The 16,130-nt window shown below is 38.3% G+C and overlaps 1 non-coding gene across 1 annotated transcript; it reads left to right on the forward strand.

The window, feature by feature from the left end:
• Positions 1–14,531: 14,531 nt before the first annotated feature.
• On the forward strand, positions 14,532–14,637 carry LOC126002186 (U6 spliceosomal RNA). Its single transcript, XR_007492956.1, has one exon. It is a non-coding gene; the product is annotated as a U6 spliceosomal RNA (small nuclear RNA).
• Positions 14,638–16,130: the final 1,493 nt, after the last annotated feature.

Raw genomic sequence — 16,130 nt, forward strand, 5'->3', positions numbered from 1 at the left:
TCTACTATCACCTCCTTTAGATTCACCTGAAGGGTAGGTTAAAACACAGATGGTAGGGCAGAGAGATAGTACAGTGGATATGATGCTTGCCTTGCATGCAACTAACTCAAATTTGATCTCCAGCATCTCATATGACCCCTCAAGTCCACAAAGAATGATTCCTGAGTGCATAGCCATGAGTAATACTTGGGCATAGCCATGTGTAGCCCCAAACCAACCAACAAAAACACAGGCTACTATGCTCAAAGTTTCTGGCTGAGCACACCTTCGGGGAAAGCTGAGAATTGCTGTTTTTAACAGATTCCCAACTACTATAGATAGGAGGATCTAAAGAGAAGGACATACCCCTCCTCATCTTAGGTCTGGAGTGAATGAGGAGATGCAAGTGAACATGTTCCAGTAAATGAATCAAATATGTGGGTAAGGGTCAACAGGCTGAGGCTCGAGGGGAGTATGGTATGTGCAACATAGGCAATTACCTAAAGAGAACCAATTTGTTCTGCTTTGTAAATGATGCAGTAAAGTTGTAGAACTACACCCCTTGCTAGAGAGACAATTGCATTTCTCTGCATAGACGTGGGCTCATGCTCTTCCCCAAATCCAGACTTATATTTCTAGTTGCTTTGGAATCAAAACATTATGCTTCCAGGTCACAGAGTTGAGTATGACACATATTCCTTTGACTAGTGACCAAAGTCTTGTCAAAAAGAGCTCTAGAAATTTTGTTAAGTTTGACTGATGGAGAGTTCTTCATTTCTGATCACAGGGCATAAGAAAGTGTTCAGCTATATCCTCCAACAAGAAGAATGTGTTAGAGAATGAAAAAGACCAAGCAGAAGAGAAGAAACTGAAGTGAACTGTATCAGCAGTAAGTCTCTGCCTCAAGCACTTGAGGGACAAGCTCTTTGGCTTCTGCAACAACTCCTATATTGCTGTGTTCTCTCAGTTACCTCCTACTGCTCATTCCTCTTTACTCTCCTCCCCAACTTTCCACTTAGTTTAGGTTTTTTCCATTGATGTTGGATTTCTATCTTTTGCAAAATTATCTTATGAAAGTATCCTCTGTGATCCAGTCAAGGACAGATGTTGGAAAAGAGAATTCAGAAAAGGTGGTTGGACCTTAGGTCTCTCTAAGGAAAAGTAAGGGCCTATGGCAAGATAAAAAGTTAGGTGGGGGGGGGGGGCTTAAAAAAAAGTGGAAGACCATTAGAAAAGAGGCTGGTGCTCAGACCAGTTTCTTTCATCCCTAGGGAATATTCCTCATTCCTGCCAGTTCGGCTTCACAGAGGGTCTGTTTCATTCTTCGAGTCCTAGCGAATCAAGGCGTTCTAGAATGTCTTTGGGATTCTCTTTACAGAGGCTATCCTTAGTAGTGTAGAACTGCTGGTTTTGTGGTTGCCAAGTGCTATAGGCATGTGGTGCCAAGGACCTTGTGAAATCTTGGAGCTTCCAATTTTATTTTTTTTAATGCTGAGGGTCTCACACATACTCAGCTCCATCATAGTGTTTTGCAGTGTGCTCTCCTCATTCATTTGCTCTATTATTGAGCTACATCCCTGGCCAACCCTCAAGCTCTTTTACTTCAAGTCCCAGAAGGCCAGTGAACTCTACTGTTTATATGATTGTGCAGTCATTTGTTCCTAGCTACTTGTGTATCACCAGCCAAACTCTGGAAGAAGAGACTTCTCAGGTCCTATCAGGGTCACAGCTAAACAAAAGTAATAAGAACTTTGGAGTTCAGGATGACGCACATGTTTCAGGGTTTTCATAGCAAAGAATATGCATTTCAGAATGCCAGAGTTACAGTATACAAAATGTCATAATATGCAAAATCAAGACTCACAGAAATACACTCACCCCAGAAATGGCCCAGTACACCAAAGAGATGGGTATGAAGAAGAAATAAGTCAAGGACTTGGTGAAGTGATCTGTGTCAGCAGTGGAAGGCCTCTTGTAACAACAGCAAACCTATTGACTTCACTCTTACTAATGGAAAATACGCATTTCACCAAATAATTGTTGCCAACACAACATCATCACAACTTGTTTTTAAGTAACATAAGTATAAATTTTTAAAGTTTCACATAATTGCTATACCCCTACCTTCAAAAATATTGCCATAAAAGTCAGAGATAGTATAATAAATAAAGCTTTTGCCTTGTACATACCTCAGCCAACCCTGGAGGATCCCCGATACTATATATGCTCCCCCAAACATTGGCAGAAGTAATGCCTGGCACTGGGCCAGAAGTAAGTCTTGAGCACTTTTGAGTATGGCACAAATTTCTCCCTCCAAAATTGCAATAAAATGTGTGACAATTATGGAATGCAATACAGTAATTGTCACATAATCTACCCTTTCCACTGTCCATTCAAAGGGACTGAAGAATCATATAGCCTGAGGGTAGCATCCTAGTAAAGTGACCTTGTGCAAATTTCTAAGTTTCTCAAGCCCCAGTTTCCTCATCTCAAGACTACTCTATCTTCTACAGTAAGAATGCTATTAAAAGCAAATATGAAAATGACAAAAAACATAGCCTTGCTCCAGACATAAAGTACCCACTGAGTACTAGTTATCATAGTATATCATCACCATCATCATTATCATCATTTTGATTATAATACATTCAAGGTGACTGTAATATGACTCCAGGGACTCAGCAGAGAACAAAGCTTATCTCTCAACCTGTTTGAAGGTACTGGTTACTTTTCAAACATCTCATAAGTGAAGTGAAAATCCAAATATAAGACATTGTACAATATTATATCCAAATAGATGATTGCTTTACACACTTTAGAAAAAATTAAAATTTTAAAATATTTTAGGCACTGTGGTTTGCAATACTATTGATAATAAGGCCTCAACATAACACAGTTCCTGTCCACACCCTCCCTCAGTGTCTACTTTCCTCACTATTGCCAAGTACCCCTCCAGCCTAATCTCCCCTTTCCCCTGGTAAGCTTCATATTGAAGACAGTTCTCAGTTCACTTTAGAAAAATTTTATTTTAAAATGAAAGAAAGTTCTGGAGAGATAAAACAGGGGTTAAGGCACTTGCTTGAAGGTGGTTGACCTTAACTTGATCCTGACACTATATATATGGCCCCCTGAGCACTTCCAGGAATTATTTCTAAGCACAGAGCTAGTAGTAACTCTTGATCAGATTCTGGGTGTGATTCTACCCCCCAAAAATTGCTTAATAAGTTAAAACGTGAGGAAGTAAGATTGGAAGGAAGGGAATAAATCTTCTAACTTGTAAAATTATCTTCTTCTAAGCTACTTTATTATAAGAGAAACCTACTTTTAATTGAAGAATACATACAATCACTATAAAAACAATCAGAAAAACATACCTAAAATATCATTATTCTGTAATATAAAACATCACCCTTATAAAAATTATTGACTTTATCATGTATGTCCCTGACATTGTTATAAGTTTACTTGGAAGAGATATGAAAAGGTAGGGTATAGTTCAGATTTGGAAAAATTAATCCATTTTTTTGGCAAGGGCAACTGATGTTATGTTTAAAACATATATATATAATGTGAGACCCATTATCTAATAAAAATCACAAAATCTAGTTAGTTTACTTTTAAGTTATAATAAACTGGAAGTTGATCAAAGAAAATTACTTCCATTTTTATTATATTGTTTCTATTTTTATGGACAAAATTTAAAATGTATGACAAAAATCCAATATACAGTAATTGAAACATACAGTCTGACCTCACATTGCTCTGATAAATCTGTTCATTTCTGGCCATTTTCAGTGTTGCTATAGTGAACAGTGTTGACAAGTGGATGAAAAAAGCTTATAAATGGAATTCTGATCACAGATAAAACCGAACATAAACTATCTCCCAACATTTCTGCATGTTGGGAGGCCTGGTTTGTGCCACAGATGGCCATCTCCCAATAATACATAAAACATTTTTTGTCGGAGCTCGGCACACATTGTTGAATGCACAGGTCATTTGAACAGAACAATAATTCAATTCACTTAATAATGACCTCACTGAGAACAAACAGAAACACAGGATGATGCAGTTAGAAGAATAAAATCATAGTAGAGTTTGGAAAATGAAATTCTTAAAAAGCCACCATGTTCTCTTGTCAAAATAGCACTGAAATGTATTCAGTGTTTAGCGACCAGGCAGGCTCACTGAGTTTATTTTAGTCTCTTGAATTTTAGTACCTTGTGTCTGTGTCTTGATTCTTCCCTTCCCAGGCTGGTAGCTTTCTTGGGAAGGGCAGCGGTGCCCATTGAACTCTCTCTTGGCTTTTGGGTTGAGCTCATTAATGAAGAAGACTGGTGTTCGTCATTTTCTCTTCTTTAATAGCTGAGATGGCAGCCCATGAAGAATAACTGCAGAAAGTTTCAGAAAGACACATGGGAATCATTTAACCAGACCAATAAAATCATCTATTTATGAAAGTAATAGTTGTTACAACCTCAACCATCAAGGCCATATTTTTCGAGGATAATTCTCAGGTTTAGGGCCAATTTTGTTTCAAGCTTATAAAGCAAAGGTTTTTTTTCCATGGGTCAAAATGAAAGAACTCACCTAGGAGAAATCAGAATAGAGAGTAATCTTTCTACTATCTAGGTGCTTGCTAATAAGAGATTTGTATTTTAACACTACTGCGAGACATTAGATCAGACACCAATGCTTATTTTAGATAATAACTATTTACTTCTATATTTTAAAATTCACCTTAAGTGAGACTTAAAATAAGTACTTTACTTGTCAGTTTTAGATTCTAATGCCATATTCTCTTTTGTCATTTACATTTACTATACAAACGTGTGAACTTCAAATATGTTTTCACTTAACACATTTATACAAAAGATATTTAACCTGAGAACATTTTTTTTTTTTTTTTTTACAAAATTGAGCTTACCACAGAGGGGTCAGAGGTGGAGAAGTGGTTCAGGAGTGGGGACACTGGAGGAGGGTGTGATGTTGGAAATTTCTCTGCATGAAAGCCTTTCATTGATAGTATTATAAATCACGATGTCTGAAATTTAGTTTTACTAATTTTTTTGTTTGTTTGTTTGTTTTTTTGGTTTTTGGGCCACACCTGTTGGATGCTCAGGAGTTACTCCTGGCTATGCGCTCAGAAATCGCCCCTGGCTTGGGGGGACCTTATGGGACGCCAGGGGATCGAACCGCGGTCCGTCCTAAGCTAGCGCTTGCAAGGCAGACACCTTACCTCTAGCGCCACCTTCCCGGCCCCAGTTTTACTAATTTTTAAAAATTTTATAAAGATCATTAACTTTTAGGATCCAAATCATAAACCTTCACATTACAACTGTTTAAAAACAGAAATAAAGGTATAATCTATTCAAATCACTGTTATTTAATGAGAATAAAGAGAAAATTTGTGCAGTAATTTTGTTAATATGCCATATTTTATTTTATTTGGTTTTTGGGTCACACCCGGCAGCGCTCAGGGGTTACTCCTAGCTCAGAAATCGCCCCTGGCAGGTACAGGGGACCATATGGGATGCCGGGATTCAAACCACCGTCCTTCTGCGTGCAAGGCAAACACCTTACCTCCATGCTATCTCTCTGGCCCCTATGCCATATTTTAGCCACATTATTTTTTAATCCTATTTTCTACTTTTGAAGAATATAAAATGTACTTTCTTACATAATAGTGTAAAGGAAACACATCTTTATAGGAACTGATCCAGTAGATTTTTTGTATACTGCCTCATAAATATCAGCTGGTAAACCTAGTAATAGTCACAATTTATTAAGCTCTACTCTAGAGCAGAAGAAAGGACACACAATTTTTTCCCCATGAAAATGGTGGTGGGAGAAGAGCTTTGTAAGGTTTTAAGGTTATGGGAGAGGGGAGAAAACTACAAAGGCAAAGTTAATTTTCCATTTCACATATATGAGATTTAAAGATTGAAGATCACTTGTCTATAATTCAAATAAGACATTCTTTTCCCTTTTTCTTCCCCCTTTCACTCTTTTCCACAAATCATTCTTCCAAAATATGTTATGCTTGCCTATCAATGAACCTTTAGTCCTAGAACATGAAAACACAGAAAGTAAACACACACACACACACACACACACACACACACACACACACACACACACACACAAAATGCAAGTAATTTTAAAAATGGAGAATCAGGGAAGACTTCTGGAATGAATTCAGAGTGTGCCAGCATAGCCTACCCTTTACTGTAATCAAACTTTTTCTTTGATATAAAGAAAATTGCATCTCAGTTCTCTGTAAGGCAGACAGAAGGAGGTTCCCTCCTGCTCACTACTATCGCTTCCCAGAAGCTTTTGCACTTCTGCTCACCTTTTTAGTGACAACAGCTGTGCTCGTCTATTGGCCCCAGGCCTAGCAGATACAGCAGGCTGCTGAAGAGTCCCCAGACCTTCTTCTCATGAGAAAAAGAAGGGAGAAGACAGAGACAGAGCAGAGGAAGTCACACTCCTTTTGATTAAAAGACTTGGAAGGGGAATCAGGTAGAAAGAAAAGACCATCCAAGGCTGGGAACATTTGCAGGGCACTTGCTGAGCGCAACAAACTGTTGCGAGCAATTTACATGGGTCATTAACCCAGGTGATCCTCACAAACACCTTAAGAGGAAGCCCTATTTATGGCTCCATTTTACAGATAAGGCACAGAAAGGCTAATTAACTTGCCTAAGGCTGAACAGCTACTTAATTGGCAGTTAGGACTTGAGCCCAGACACAGCCAGATTCAGTACAGTGGCTGTTGGATGGTTCACCGCTCAGGCTGCACATTAGAATCACTTGGAGAGCTGTTAAATAGTACTGTTACCTAGAACTCCATCACAGAAGTACAGATTTAATGGGTCTGTCGCGAGCAGGGAACAGGAGCGTTAGTTCATTTTCTCCAGGTGACTCTATGATCGCTTGCCAGAATTCCCTGCCATGCCAGCCTCCTCTTGCTCCTCTGTTGCCTTGTTTTTCCATACCTGACTCTTCTGCCCCTATCCTGGGTTATTGTTACTTTGCTTTTCCTCCCCATACAAAATGGTCTTGGTGGTGGTTTTAAATATGTATCACAAATTCTTGGCATTCCTTTCTTCAAAAGGGAGTCTGACCCCCTCCTGTGAGAATAGCCTGGACTGGATCCAGGGATTTGCTTCAGATGAGTGGAATCTTGTGGAGGTGATGAACAGTGATTTCCGAAACCAAAGCTTTCTAAAAGATATCATGGTTTCCTCGGGGGAACTCTTGTGAACTGTGAACTGTTCCTTTGGAATATCATAAATGCTGTCATTAAAAACTATCAAACAGGGGAACAAGAGCTACTATAGGGGGTAAGGCACTTGCCTTGCACACTGCCAACTTCGATTTGATTCCCAGAACTATGTTTGGTTCCCTGAGTACCACAAAGAGGGAATCTTGAGCATAGAACCAGGACAAAGCCTGATGAATGGCTCAGTGTGGCCTCAAGGCCAAAAAAAAAAAAAAAATAGAGGCAAAAAATAACAAAAGAACTTTCAAATAGAGTTATCAAGGGGACTTTATGGCAAGGAACTATGGACTTCAGCCAACTGCCAGAGAGAAACAGAGGCCTTCCAGCAAATACCCATTGAGGGAGCCAAATCAGGAGTGACTCTTCCAACCCCAGTCAATCCTGCTGATGACTCCAGCCAGGCTGACATCTTGAATGTCACCTCATAGGAGACCCTGAGCTGGATCCATATTGTTACACTGATTCCAGACCCTCAGAAACTGTGTGAGATAATAAATATTCATTGTTTTACACTGATCAGTGGTAAGACAGTTCGTTAGATAGCAATAAGTGACAAATTGGCCCTCTTCATCCCTGCTCTTCCTGCAGGTTCTCCTCACTTTGTCTTGGAAATGGGAAGTTGACATTTCCAAGGGGCAACAGAATGCATTGTATCTACAAGGTGGGATTCTGAATGTATTTACCCTAGGAACATAGACCCATAAATATTTCAATATGTACAACTATGTGTGAACATGCATCGGAAAAGTTTGGCAGGAAACAGTAGTGTTGTTAATAAGAGTACAGCAAGAGGCAGGTGACAGTGGGCATCAAGCATGAACAAGGGAGCCAAGGAGAGTTTTCCTTTCTGCTCTGTAGACAGTTGTGCCCTGTGGCTATTTCACACAAAGTAATTAAATGTATATTGGGGCTGAAAAAAATAGCTCAGTTTATTGAGTACATACACACTTTGTATGCAGAAGGCCCAGATTGAATATCCGATACTGAATGATTCTTTGAGCCCTACAAGGTGCTATCCCAGGGCTCAGTCGGGAATAGCACACTACCCCTTGAGCACCTCTAGTTATAGTTCAATCCATCCCACTTTACTAATACAAAAAAATCTCCATATAAATGTAAGCAAAGTTAAAACAAAAGAAAATCAACAACCATACTTGAGGCTGGAAATTGCTAAGAGAATATGATAGAATATAGTTATACAAGTCCATTACAGATGCAGAAGGTTACAATTCCCTGTTCTGAGAATATAGCTCAGTTCATGTGACAGAGGTATGAGGCCAAAAGCTTTTTGGGATGAGGCCAAAAGCTCAGTCCCCTATACTGCCCAAATAATTGTACATTTCTAAAGTCACTGCAGACCACCAGGTGTTGACCCCAAATACAGGCCCTCCAAAATAAGATGTATAGGAGTCAGGGAGTAGTTCAAATGGTAGATCACCTGCCTAGTTTGTCCAAATCCCCAAGTTTGATCACAGACACCACTGTTGGGTGGTGAGTGGTTTAAGCATCAAACCATCAACTTTAAATACAATATCAGGAGTGGCTCATATAAAAAACAAGCAAAAGGGCCCGGAGAGATAGCACAGTGGCATTTGCCTTGCAAGCAGCCGATCCAAGACCAAAGGTGGTGCAAGCAGCCAATCCAAGACCAAAGGTGGTTAGTTCAAATCCCGGTGTCCCATATGGTCCCCTGTGCCTGCCAGGAGCTATTTCTGAGCAGACAGTCAGGAGTAACCCCTGAGCACTGCCGGGTGTGGCCCAAAAACCAAAAAAAAAAAAAAAAAAAAAATCCAAGCAAAAATAAAAAGCATCAGTGTTATGTGGATAGGCTTAATAACGTGTATCAATAGTTGTAGAAACAGCTGCAGTAGGTCTACAATGTTGAGATCCCAAAAATCGAGAGTGTTTCTCTCTGTTCACATTTTTTGGAGGGTGAGAAGTATGATTGGTGCCACACGTGGGAGTACTCAGGGTCTATTCCTAGTTCGGTGCTCAATAATAATCTTGCTGGTGCTCAGGAAACCATATGTGGTGCAAGAGGTTAAACTGGGATTGACTACATGAATGAAAGTCCCTTACGGCTCTGTACTATCTCTGCAACCCGTTTACTTTTGGGGGGGTAGGTGGGTGGGGGTTGAGCCACACCCAGTGATGCTCAGTCGTTACTCCTGGCTATGCACTCAGAAATCGCTCCTGGACACCAAATCCAAAGCCAATGACAACAGAATCTATACCCAATCTACAACAAGCTAGACACAGAGGGGACCACTTATATTAGCAGCCCAAAGGGCAAAGGAGGGGGATATTGGATGGATGCTGGGAACAGGGGTGGAGAGAGGACAACATTGGTGATGGGAATGCCCCTGATTCAATGTCACTATGTACCTAAAATATTACTGTGAAAGGTTTGTTATCCACTTTGGTCAAAATAAAATAAAAAAAAATGCTCCTGGCTTAGGGGACTGTATGCAATGCTGGGGATCAAACCCAGGTCCATCCTAGATCAGCCATGTGCAAGACAAATGCTCTGGCTCCAATCCATTTACTTTTTAATGAATCAAAGTAAGATATAAAATGGAAATTGCTTTTTCTCAGAAACGACAATGTTTCTATGAGAAAATAAAAAAGTCATATGCAAAGACATATTAACTATATATGCAACAAGTTAATATGTATATGAAGGACTTCGTGTCTTTGGGCCTCTGATGGAGTTGCATGTAACTATCACCAAACTTTTGTATCCATCGTTTTTATATGATTGAGTGACTGGAATACTTTCTCTCTCCACCTGTTTGAGTCCTACAAATGAAATCAAAAGCTGAACTATGACCCTTGCCTTGGAGATATATAGATACAGAGAGAGAGAGTGAGAGAGATAGTTATCAACTTTGGTGATATTGAGTTCATTTTTAATATCATGAAGCCAACTTGTGAATCAATACCTGTCCAATACTTGTCTAATAAATGTTCTTGTCTGACCGTTATTAAAAGCAAAGGAAAAATCAGCCCTATTTCCTTAATGCTTCTTGAAGATCTCTCTAAGGCAAAGCTATTCCTCACAATTAACAAAAACAAAACGCATGTTTGAGGTATAGAGACTTTTATTTATTAAAATTTATGTCTAAGTAATTTCCCCTCATTATTTTATAAAGAAAACTTTCAAGCATATACAGAAAGTTGGCATAATTGCACAGAGAAGATATATTTAGCACTTAGAGTATTGTTTATTTTAGATCTATTTACTTGATCATGCATCCAATCATTCCTCCATTGATTTATCAATTTCTTTTCATTCATTTGGGGGTACTCTTCAAAGTAAGCTGTAGACAGTATATTTCCCCCATAAATGAGCTCAGTATTTGGCTATGGGTTTGACAAGACTGGTTGTGAGGTAAAGTACAACAGTAACCATTTGGATGGTTTATAAACTTACAGTTCTGTGGCATAAAGCATATTCACATTGTCTCCATGAGACTGTCATCTATCTCTAGAAATTTCCATTTCCCCCAATTGATACTTTTAGCCCATTCAATACCTCATCCCCATCTTTTCCTCCACACCAGCCTCTGACACCACCTTTCTGCCCTTTTCTATGTTTCTATAAATTTGACTATCTGTGCTATCCCTGCACATGGGATCATATTGTACTTATCCTTTTGTCCCTAACTTGTTTCATTTGGAATAATGCATACAACTTTCTTCCACACTGCAATATGTGCAAAATTTCTTTCCTTTTGAAGGCTGAATTTGTATAATTTCATTATACAAACACGGAAAACTTTATTTCTTCATTTATTTATACTTGCCCTTCTAGGTTGCTTCTGTCATTTACCTATTGAAAGCATACTTCCATAAACCCAGATGCACAAATACCTGTTTAGATCACTGCTTTCACTCACTTCATGTATAGTCATAGAGAAATCATTGCTAAGTTAAATGATATGATATAACAATTCTATATTTAATTTTTGAGGACTTTGATTTCTTTCATATGTACAATTTATACACAGTGGAATAAACACATCTTCATCTTCTGTTTGATGGATCTTTTTTTTTTTTTTTTTTTGGTTTTTGGGCCACACCCTGTGATGCTCAGGGGTTACTCCTGGCTATGTGCTCAGAAGTTGCTCCTGGCTTCTTGGGGGACCATATGGGACGCCGGGGGATCGAACCGTGGTCCGTCCTAGGCTAGCGCAGGCACCTTACCTCCAGCGCCACCGCCCGGCCCCTGTTTGATGGATCTTGACAAATGCATACTCTGCTAAATATTTTTGTTTCATTTTTATGTTCTCAATATATGTAAGAATTTTTTTCAATTAGCACTCTGACTTTTTATGTGACCAAACTCATGATAGACAAAATATGGAACTACATGACATCACCTGTAAGTATTTCAGAACTCTGATATCAGGTATGTACATTGTAATTCTCTTTGCCTTCCACTACTAACTATATCAGTTTACTTTTATAAGAAATAACTACAGTACTTCAAAGGGAGGTTTTTATCTTTTTGGTTTTTGAGCCACACCTGGCAGTGCTCAAGACTTACTCCTGTCTTTTTACTCCACAATTATTCAATAATAGTGTTTAGGGATCATATTTGTTACTGAGACTTAAACTCAAGTCAGACCTATGCAAAGCAAGCACTTAACCTTTGTATTATCTCTTTGGCTCTTTCTTGAGCTCAATTTTTTAGTACCTACCCATTACCAGGGATAAAATGCTCTTTCCCTGTATCTATCATGTAGTTTTTGGAACCTATTGTAAGGATCTTTAAGCAATTAGTGATCTTAACTTGAAGATCAGCAATTTATAATTTTAGAAAACAACAGTATAATATAGTATTTGTTCTCACATTATCAAAAAGTGCTAATAGTTTCATTGTGGAGAGTAGAGAGAAACAGACATTCTCTTATATTGTAGGTTGCATTAAATGATAGGGCAATTTTCAATAACTGGTAATTTTGTTAAAATTACTTTATTCCCCTCCTGCCCGAGTTTCACTTTCAGGAATTCAACTTTCAGAGATGCTTGCTTGTACAAGTGCATATACTCGGTTGGTCATTGCCACCTGGCTTGTAGTAGCAAAAAAATTGAAAACAACCCAAATATCAGTCAGTAGGTAACTGCTAAAGATAAATCCTGATATACCCACATTTAACTGGTATAACTTGCTTTACCAGCTTGGACACAAATAAGGTTACATCTTTTTTATTTTTCCAAATTACATTAGGCCCAAACATCCATGTGCCGATTAGTGCCAGAGGAAGTCCACAGCCAGTCTTTTTTCTTAAAGGCTCTTTCCTCCCCTGAATTATCCAACCACCCTAAGGCTTTCTTCCTCACAAAGTGGCCAGTCCTGTTTCAAAATGCCTCATGGAGAAAGAACTAGGGAATCTGATTAGTCTATTAGAAGCCTTATTTTCAGTGTCTGTTGCTTCTGTTTGCTATAATTTGGCTGTTGAAAACCACAAAGTAATAAATAGGATCTAGCCTTTAAAATAAAGAAAAATAAAAGTAGAGGTTTGATTAAGACTTTGTTTAGAAAACAAAAATGTAAAGTTTATTTTTTTACATGATTTATCTTTGAAAACACTGGTGGAGCAAAAAAAATGTGTGCTCTAATTGCAACATGATCTCATTTTTAGAATAAACAAGGAAAGAATCAGGTGTTGATTTGAGGAAAGGGATACTTTTTGTCATAAAATCGTTTGCTAGATTTGTCATAAAATCATTTCTTTTCTCACTGACTCTTAAAATTGAATCATACAAAGGTCATTTTTAAAAGAGGTTTCATCAGTTTTCCTGAAAGTCTCTCTGAATCCTTTGATATTCAAATAACTCTTCTGTTGAAGAATTTATCTTAATCATTCTAATTTTTCTTATCTTTAATTGTTAACTGGTCTAACACTGTCAACTACTCTTTTGCTTATGAAACTACAAGTTCTCCAAAATCACTTTCAATGTCTTCATAAAATCCTACATTTTTTGCAAGATTAACAATTTTACATGGCAACTGAAATGCGTTTTATTAAAATTGTATTGTCAAATGTTTATAATATCTACAATCAGCAAAATTGACTGGCTGAGTAGGGATAGAATTGGCATTATGTTGGGAGGGCTATCTGAGTGGGGACTAATTTAGTAAGTGGCCTGTTCATTAGTGAGTATTTTCTTGTTATGATCAATTTCGGCTTCCTTATAAAACCAAGCAACTACTGGGATACAAATCACAATATTCATGATAATGAATAGTTAGATAACAAGACACTTCTGTAGCATGCAACACTAAAAAGAAATGATGTGAGTATTGACATAGAGAAACATTCCAATGCATTGTCAAGTGAAAATACAAGTTATAAAAGACTGACTCATATAACCATATTTACATGCAATAATTGTTAATATATGCATGAAAATATATAAGTAAAGAAAACACAAACTTTTAACTGTTAACAACCTTTTTTTTTTTTTTTTTTGGTTTTTGGGCCACAGCCGTTTGACGCTCAGGGGTTACTCCTGGCTATGCGCTCAGAAATCGCCCCTGGCTTGGGGGACCATATGGGATGCTGGGGGATCGAACCGCGGTCCGGTCCGTCCTACGCTAGTGCTTGCAAGGCAGACACCTTACCTCTAGCGCCACCTTCCTGGCCCCAGCAACCCTTTTTGACAGGTGTGTGAGAAGTGTGGTTGTCTTATTTTGGGTGAGCACTTTCTACATTTTCAAGTGGATAAAAACAAATGTAAAAGATTTTAAAATAGTGTAACTAAGTTAGGGTAAGGGAGGAAATAAAAGAAAAAGGAGAGGAAAACCGCTGTAATTATACTAGTATCTAATCAGGGTTCTACCAAAAACTTTATAAATCATCCCTCAATGCATACTTTTTTTGGGGGGGGGGCACAGCGGTGCTCAGGGGTTACTCCTGGCTGTCTGCTCAGAAATAGCTCCTGGCAGGCACGGGGGACCATATGGGACACCGGGATTCGAACCAACCACCTTTGGTCCTGGATTGGCTGCTTGCAAGGCAAACGCCACTGTGCTATCTCTCCGGGCCCGCAAACATTTTTTTTTATGTTTTTGTTTTGTTTTGGGGCCACCCAGCAGTGCTAAGGGAAATTCCTAGCCCTATGCTCAGGGATCATTTCAAATGTGGTGCCATGGATCAAATCATGGCTGGCTAACATGTATGACAAATGCCTTAACTCTTGCACTTAAACTTTCAGAGTCTCCAACTCAGGAACATGTTTTCTTAAAAATAAAAACAAAGTGCTCGCTTCAGCAGCACATATACTAAAATTGGAATGATACAGAGAAGATTAGCATGCCTCTGCACAAGAATGACACGCAAATTCGTGAAGCATTCCATATTAAAAAAATAAAAATAAAATAAAAAATAAACAAAAAGCAAATTAAAAAAAAAAAACAAAACACCGGAGGTTATTTTTGAGAAACCCAGAAACATGTGCTGAAAATCTGTTACTTTTCAAAGGTTTCCATTGCAATGTATTCACAGGAATACAAGGAACAGTAAAACTGCTAAGAACACCACCAGACAAGTTGAGAGACAAAAGGGTCTTCATTAAATGAGGAATGCATCTGATCATCAATGTCTACAGTAGGAAAAAAGATGTTCTTTCCTCCTACAAAAATCTTCCTATAGGGGGAGAATCTGGCTGATATTTCAGGTCTTTGTCCCCACTGGTGATTTAGCTTGATTATTAGCACTGAATGTAAGATATTAGGCCAGAAGAAAATGTAACTCAAATCCTCCATGGAAAAGAAAATTCTTATATTGGCCCAAACTCCAGTTACATTTCTACCCATATCTCATAAGAACTTTGGGGGAACTTTTGATACTTAGTGGAGTATCCATACGTGGAGTATTTATTTTCTAATCTTCCCCATTTTATGAATAATGAACCTGAGACTACTTAAAGACACCAAGCTGGTGAGAATAGAACTAGGAGTAGAGACCAAGCACTGTGACTCTAGTATAGCCTTATCTCTGTACTTAATTTTTATGATGTACTTTTTTCCTCATTGTAGATTACAGGTTAATTATCACCTAATACACGTGAAACAAAGAGATGTTTGGCATGATACTAATCAATATGTATATTTACTGCTACGTTTACCCCAGGAGAAAAAGGAAACTAGCTGTGTGAATGGAATTTGGAGAAAGGTAATATCATCTGCAAACAATAGCACCATCCATGAAATCTCTATAGTTTTCCTGAAAAGGAGGTTGCCAAGATTTCTGCAGACTAGGTCTTCCTTTCTAAGCCTGGAAATAATCCCTTTAGGGCAGAGTTGAAGCATATTAACTGAGTAACACTTTTTCTTCTGTCTCTATTCTGCTCAAGCAGTGGATAAACAGAGGTGCTTTGGGTTCTAAATTTAGCTGCCACAAAAACTACTTAAAATTTTGCTGTTGAGGGGCTGGAGAGCATGCAGAAGGATGGTGGTTCAAATCCGGGCATCCCATATGGTTCCCCAAACCTGTCGGGGGCGATTTCTGAGCATAGAACCAGGAGTAGCCCCTGAGTGCTGCCAGGTGTGACTCAAAACCAAAAAAAAATTTTTTTGCTGTTGAGAAACCTCAATTCCATATTCGTTTTTTGGGGATTATTCAATATCAAGGATAAAAGTGGCTATAAACTAACACACAGGTGATAACATAGGTATGCCATAATTTCACCACTTGATTATACAACATGTTCTTCAGAAACCCTTCATGAAATGGTTGGGAATTGCCTTAATTATTATTAGAATTCAGATTGCACTTATATACTTTTTAAAATAAATATCTTTTAAAGAGAAAAAATCATTTGTTCTTTTAGGTAAAGATTTGTGGTGTATGTTTTG

The sequence above is a fragment of the Suncus etruscus genome, chromosome 2, assembly GCF_024139225.1.
Source record: "Suncus etruscus isolate mSunEtr1 chromosome 2, mSunEtr1.pri.cur, whole genome shotgun sequence".
NCBI classification, from domain to species: Eukaryota; Metazoa; Chordata; class Mammalia; order Eulipotyphla; family Soricidae; genus Suncus; species Suncus etruscus.